This window comes from Delphinus delphis, chromosome 13 (genome assembly GCF_949987515.2).
Source record: "Delphinus delphis chromosome 13, mDelDel1.2, whole genome shotgun sequence".
Classification (NCBI taxonomy): Eukaryota; Metazoa; Chordata; class Mammalia; order Artiodactyla; family Delphinidae; genus Delphinus; species Delphinus delphis.
In genome coordinates, this window is record NC_082695.1 from 48,047,629 (window position 1) to 48,054,076 (window position 6,448).

The 6,448-nt window shown below is 33.7% G+C and overlaps 1 non-coding gene across 1 annotated transcript; it reads left to right on the plus strand.

The window, feature by feature from the left end:
• Positions 1-2,347: 2,347 nt before the first annotated feature.
• LOC132436697 (U6 spliceosomal RNA) lies at positions 2,348-2,454 on the plus strand. Its single transcript, XR_009521850.1, has one exon. It is a non-coding gene; the product is annotated as a U6 spliceosomal RNA (small nuclear RNA).
• The last annotated feature ends 3,994 nt before the right edge of the window (positions 2,455-6,448 follow it).

Below are 6,448 nucleotides of genomic sequence, written 5' to 3' on the forward strand. Positions count from 1 at the left end.
GCAAAGAAAAAGAACACACTGCATAAAAGTCCTTCAGAAATAGAAACATCAGAACAAAAAAAATCAAAAATTTTAAATTAATCTAATAAAGTATATTAAAATATAAACAAGATATTTTTAATGTGAAGTAGAGTAAGACAACATTAAAAGAACAAAAAATGATTTGAAAAATAAGATAGTCAACATAAAGAGCACAATGGTTATACAGATTTGAATTGATACAACTGGGAGAAAAAATTAGTAATTGGAAGACCCACTTGAGTAACTATCCAGAAGGAAGAATTAAAAGATAAAGAATAAGAAAACATTAAATGTTAAGCTATCTGGAAAGTAGAATTAAAGTAGAATAAAAAAATACAGATAATAGAACCTCAAGGAGATCATAATAGAAATTGAAAGAAGGAAATTTTGTTTTTAAATAATAGAGAAGTATTCCCTGGAATTAAAAAATAAATGAAAAAAGTCATATTGCAAGCATTCCTAGATTGTTAAAAGTGACAAATTAGTGGGGAAAAACACCTGGGAATTAAAGAATGTATCAAAGACAACAAGAAACTTCTAAAAGCTTCAGAAAGAAGGAGCAGATCAAGGAAATCATCAGATCAGCAACACATTTTTCAACAACATCCCTGGAAGCAGTATGAAGATGGAACAATATTTTGAAGATATTGAAAGAAAAAATTTTGGACATAGATGCTTAGACCCAACCAAACTAATTCACGTATTACAACATGATAAAAAATATTCACATGAATTCAAAACCATAGCTTTTTCCGAAAAAGACTTGCACTGAAAATTGTTTTGGATAATATTTTTAAATAGCATTTTATATATTTTTTTAAAGATTTTTTTTTTATGTGAACCATTTTTAAAGTCTTTATTGAATTTGTTACACTATTGCTTCTGTTTTATGGTTTAGTTTTTTGGCCAAGAGGCATGTGGGATCTTAGCTCCCCGACCAGGGATCGAACCCACACCCCCTGCATTGGAAGGCAAAGTCTTAATCACTGGACGGCCAGGGAAGTCCCTAAATAGCATTTTAAATAATAACATTTTTATTTTTCAATAAATCTATGAGATGCTACAAGAAATATGAAGAAGAAATTAAATATGTCAGTAAAGTTTATTTTCTTTAAAATCACAGTGAGCATAATAGAAAGAAAATATATACATATTACCCCAGAATTAAAATCTAGATCACATCAAACTAAAAAGGAAAGAAGGAGTGTGTGGCAAAGGGATGAGAAAGTTAGTAAGTATACCATCCTGTTTGAAGTGAGAGATAAGAGTTAAAGACAATAAGTAAAAATAAGTTTTTAATTAGACACAGAAAGCATGGAAAGAGAATAAACCAAAATATTAGAATTACATACAAATATACGAAGAATTAATCTGAATGTAAATTTTCTAAACTTACTATTCAAGACACATTTTCAGATTGGATTTAAAAAACGAACAAAATCAAGATATATGTTGTTTACAAGAAAAAGATCTAAAGCATAAAGACATATGAACACCTGAAACTTTTTAGTAAGTGAAAACATTCTATCAGACAAATAGTAACCAAAACTGGTTTAGGTAAATAACTATTAGAAAAGTGTACTTAAAAGTGTACTTAAAATCTACTACTGCATACAAACAAGGTATAATCTGTATGTGCTACTATCTTCCAGCTTTTTGCCTGGAAACATTTTTGACCTGTGACACAGGGAAGTGCAACCAAAACAGCGGCGAGCAGTCTTACTGAGAGGAGGAGAGAGAACTCAGAGTTCTGGGAGGCAGAAGTAGCTGGAAATCTGCAAGGCAATGTAATGAAGAAGAGAGATCCATGCAGAAAAATGGCTCCAGAAATCTTCAAGTCTGTTCAAAGAATAACCAAGACGGTGTAAACTGCATATTTCACAGAGCTCACACAGAGCTGGACACGCGTGCATTCCAATCAGTCAAAATAGAGACTCCTTGGAGAACACCCTAGGAATTCAAAAGAGACCCTTGAAGGGGCATGTATTAGTAAACGGCTGAAATCCAGAGAAAAGCACTATAAATGCACCATAAGTCTGAAAAACAAGCTTTCAATGAAAAAATGGAAAATCTGAATAGCCCAATGTCTCCTTACAAAAATGGAATTTATAAGTAAAAAGACTTTCACAAGGAGATTCCATCCCAGGTGGCTTCAATAGTAAATTCTATGAAATGTTTCATAAAGAATAATACCATTCTAATACAAAATCTTTCAGAGAGTAGAGGAAAGGGGGACATGTGCCAACTCACCTAATGAGAAAGCATTGCACTGATACCAAAACCAGACAGTTATATTACAAAAAAATTTTTAAGGGAGAAAGTTATAGTGCCCACTTCGGTAACACATATGCTAAAATTGGAAAGATACAGAGAAGATTAGCATAGACCCTGCCCAAGGATGACACACAAATTCGTGAAGCGGTCCATATTTTTTCAACTCTACTTCAATAAATTTTTTTAAAAAATAAAAAAAGTTACAAGCCAGTTGCATTCATTTATATTTAAAGGACACTTCCCTGAAACGCTATTTTATAATTGTCTCTTTGTTAAATATCCAGATTTGGTGTCCTCAGGGCAATGCACCATGCAAAATTAGGGATGAGTGAAGGGCAGGTGAGAAAAGAAGAATCAGTGATTTTAGGAAATGGTATATATGGAAGTTTGTGGCCACGAAATTGATATCTTTAAAATTCTTGTTACCTCTGATGTCCTAATCTTGTAATCCTAAATTAGATTGCTAAGTAATGTGCAAGTATCTGCCCTGTTGCCTAAACAGTGTTCAAAGATTCTTTAGAAAGGAGATCTCGTCTCCAAGGACTCTCTTCTGCTCTGCCTTTTACTTAGCTTACAATTGTGTTTTATTTACCTTTCATTTCAACTAGATTGTTTTTATTCACCAACTTAATAAGCATAGGGATCAGTTCATTTAAAAAATCTCCATTATAATTTTCTCTTGAAATATTTATTATAGTTGTTATTGTTAGTTCATTTAGGCATGAGAATTCTGTTCCCCATCTGATTAAATGATTATCTGATCTTCTTGTTAGAACATTGGAGCATCTGCCTCCAATAAAAGCTCCGTGCTAAGTACTTATCACAGTTCCTTAAGGATAAAGCGGAACTTAAGCAAGTCCGAAAGAATAGGTTGTTTAGTATTTTTACGCTTGCCTGCTAATAAGTATTTAATTATGGCAAAATTTGTCTGAAAATTGCTTTTATTATAATATACAACCCAGTTTAAAATTTGTGTGAGAAGTCCTAAAGCTCTCACCTACCTCGGATTATTGAAGAATGCCACAATTATAGACGGATAGCAGGTGACAGCAATACCTCCTTAAAATCAGAAGTAAGAAATCTGATTATTTTTTTTACTCCTTTCTTTCTTCTTCTTTGTATTCCTTCTCCTTTCTTCCAATAAGACAGATATTTCAAAGTATGCATAGAGATATTCCCATGTATTTAATCCCTACTAAATAGCTTCTTAATGACTTTTCTGGCTCTGAACAACCTCCTAAAAAATACAGGATTTTGGTCATTCATAGCTGGGCCATCTCTTCAGTGTTATAGTAGTCTAAAAATATACCAGTATTTTTATTAATTTAATTTAATTTTTAAAATATTTAAGCATTAGTAAAATCAGTTTTTAAATGTTGATTAATTGCACTGATTTTTCAGTACCTCATGTGCAGTGATACTGCTCCTTCAAGTAGAAATCAAGAATATTTCTTTACATAAGAACACATGCCACATCTATTTCTTCTTTGAAAATGCACCCTTAGCTGCCAGGAGAAGTTCCTCAGGGGTTTTAAAAACATCAATCAGTTTCACAGCTGGAGAGAAAGTACTTTCTTAGAGAAGGTTTACCTATAAGAAGAATAGGCTTTGTCACTTTTGAAGGCACACAATGAGTTAAATTTAAGAAATGCCAAGAAATAGCTTTTCACTCACAACTGACTTTATTTGAAGAGAAAAAGAATAGAGTAGGCATAGTGACTAAACACTTTACACCCCAGGTACTCTCAGGAAGCACACAGTGAACTGTGGTGATAGCCACTGGACAGGCTGTCTCTGGGGGACACTGCCCCTCCAATCCTGCAGAAAAGCCCTGATATACCAGTGCTTAGACAAAAGCACTTTATGACTCCTACTTCTCCCTGAGTAAAAAGGTATTTCAGTCTCAGGTCTGAGTCCTGACAGAAAAAGAAATCGAAAATCTCAAGTGAAGCATTGTCCTTTACTTATTTTATCACTTGCGTTTTATTTACCTTTCATTTAAACTAGATTGTTTTTACTCACAAATGTAATAAACACAGAGGTAATTTTATAAAGAGATCTAGATTATAATTTTACCTTCAAATATTTATTATAGTTATTACTAGTTTAAGCAGAACATGTAGTGAATTAATTATATCTTCTTGGCATTTTAAAGGAAAATATAGTTTTTAAAAAATGGATGATTATTTGACATATCTAATAAAGCTTGGTTCAGAATAACTTTGTTTTTACCAGTATTTTAAATAGGATAATTTCCTTCCCTATGTCATTGTCACAATATTTTGATCAATATGCAGAAGAATCAAGGGATACTTTTAGTCAATTAAGATAAATGTAAGAATGTACTGATGAATAAAGCTTGTTCATTTTATACTGGTTCATACTTATGAAAGACAACTACTGTGCTGTATAACAGTCGAGCTATTGCTTTTTAAAAAGTCTATAAATCTTTGTGCAAAAGCGCATTCATCTATGTGGCTAAAACATGAAATAATAATTTGGTAATTAACGTTTAATTTCACTCAAAGAATTATTTTAAATAAACCCCAGAGATTTCCCTGAAAAAAAAAAAATCTGTCAAACTTGGAAGCCAAAAGAATGCTTTATTTCTTTTGTAACTTTAAATACCTTCTATGTCTGAAAATGGGATAAAATAGCACTACTTGTGAAGATGGATTAAGGCTAATAAGATCTTTTCAAACTCTCATTTATATTGATTGTATAAATACAAAGTTATGACTAATAAGAACTCAAGTGTACTCTGAAAGAACAACTTGAGACTTTCAGTTCCTTATTGCAAATAATTGCTCATATTATTTGTCTTGTGTTATTTGTTCTGACTGGCTTTAGTCTTTGAAATTATCCATTTTATCCAGAATTTATTTGCCAGGATTCTCTTTAACATGCAAATGTGCTATAATTGTCATCATTTATTTAAATAGTTTACTTTTCCCATTAACAAAGAAGATATGGACTGAATTGGAAATAAAATTGGCTGATGATGAGTGAGCAGCCAGTGGGGAAGGGCAGGAAGAACAGCTAGTGCTGTAAAGAAAGAGAAAGGCTTCATTGAGCATCTATATGAAATGATTCTGGCCACTTCATTTTTAACCCTCACAGACATGTTGTCAGATAATCATCAGTTTCCAGTTTCCAAAATAATGGGGCTGGGGATGAAGATTAGGTAACTTGCCCCAGAGCTATGACATGTAAAGCCAGGTCCAGCTGACTCCAAGGCCTATGAGATGAGTAAACACAAGATTTTGACTTTTCTGCAGAGTCCTGCAGAGATGAGCAAGGACCATCTCCAATAAAATATGTGAAGTGGACAGAATTTTGATTCAGTATCTCAAGGCTTTTTTTTTTTTTACATCTTTATTGGAGTATAATTGCTTTACAATGGTGTGTTAGCTTCTGCTTTAGAACAAAATGAATCAGTTATACATATACATATGTTCCCATATCTCTCCCCTCTTGCGTCTCCCTCCCTCCCACCCTCCCTATCCCACCCCTCCAGGTGGTCACAAAGCACCGAGCTGATCCCCCTGTGCTATGCGGCTGCTTCCCACTGGCTATCTACCTTACGTTTGGTAGTGTATATTTCCTGTACCATGCCCCACATGTAAACATATCCGTTCTGACATTCATTCCAAGAGCCAGCAGAAATGCCTTCCCAGTCCTTCCTATTTCTTCTTGCCCTGTCCTCCACTATTCATTCATCTAATTGTTCATTCATTTATGTATGCATTCATTCACCAAATATTGAGTGTTTACGATGTGCTAAGGACTGTTTTGGCACTGAGGCTACAAATGTGAACTAAAAGAAACCCATCCTTGCCTTCATGGAATTACCTCCTAATAGGATCTGAGAACAACTTTATGGAGATACTCTAATTACACAAATAATAAATATTTAAATTACAATCACCCCATTCTCCCCGTCTCCATCATCAACCCAGTCGGTGTCATCTCTCAGGAAACAATCTGAAGACTCAAGTCAGATGTAAATCTCTAAATTTTATCCAACCACATTTTCATAAGAGTCTAAATACCACTTGAAAGTGCCAAGGGTAAGGGGAGGGGTAGGGAGTAGGAGAAGGAGAAGCGCAGATGAGGAAGAGCCTCGAGTAGGGCAGGAAAGGCAGTACTAATC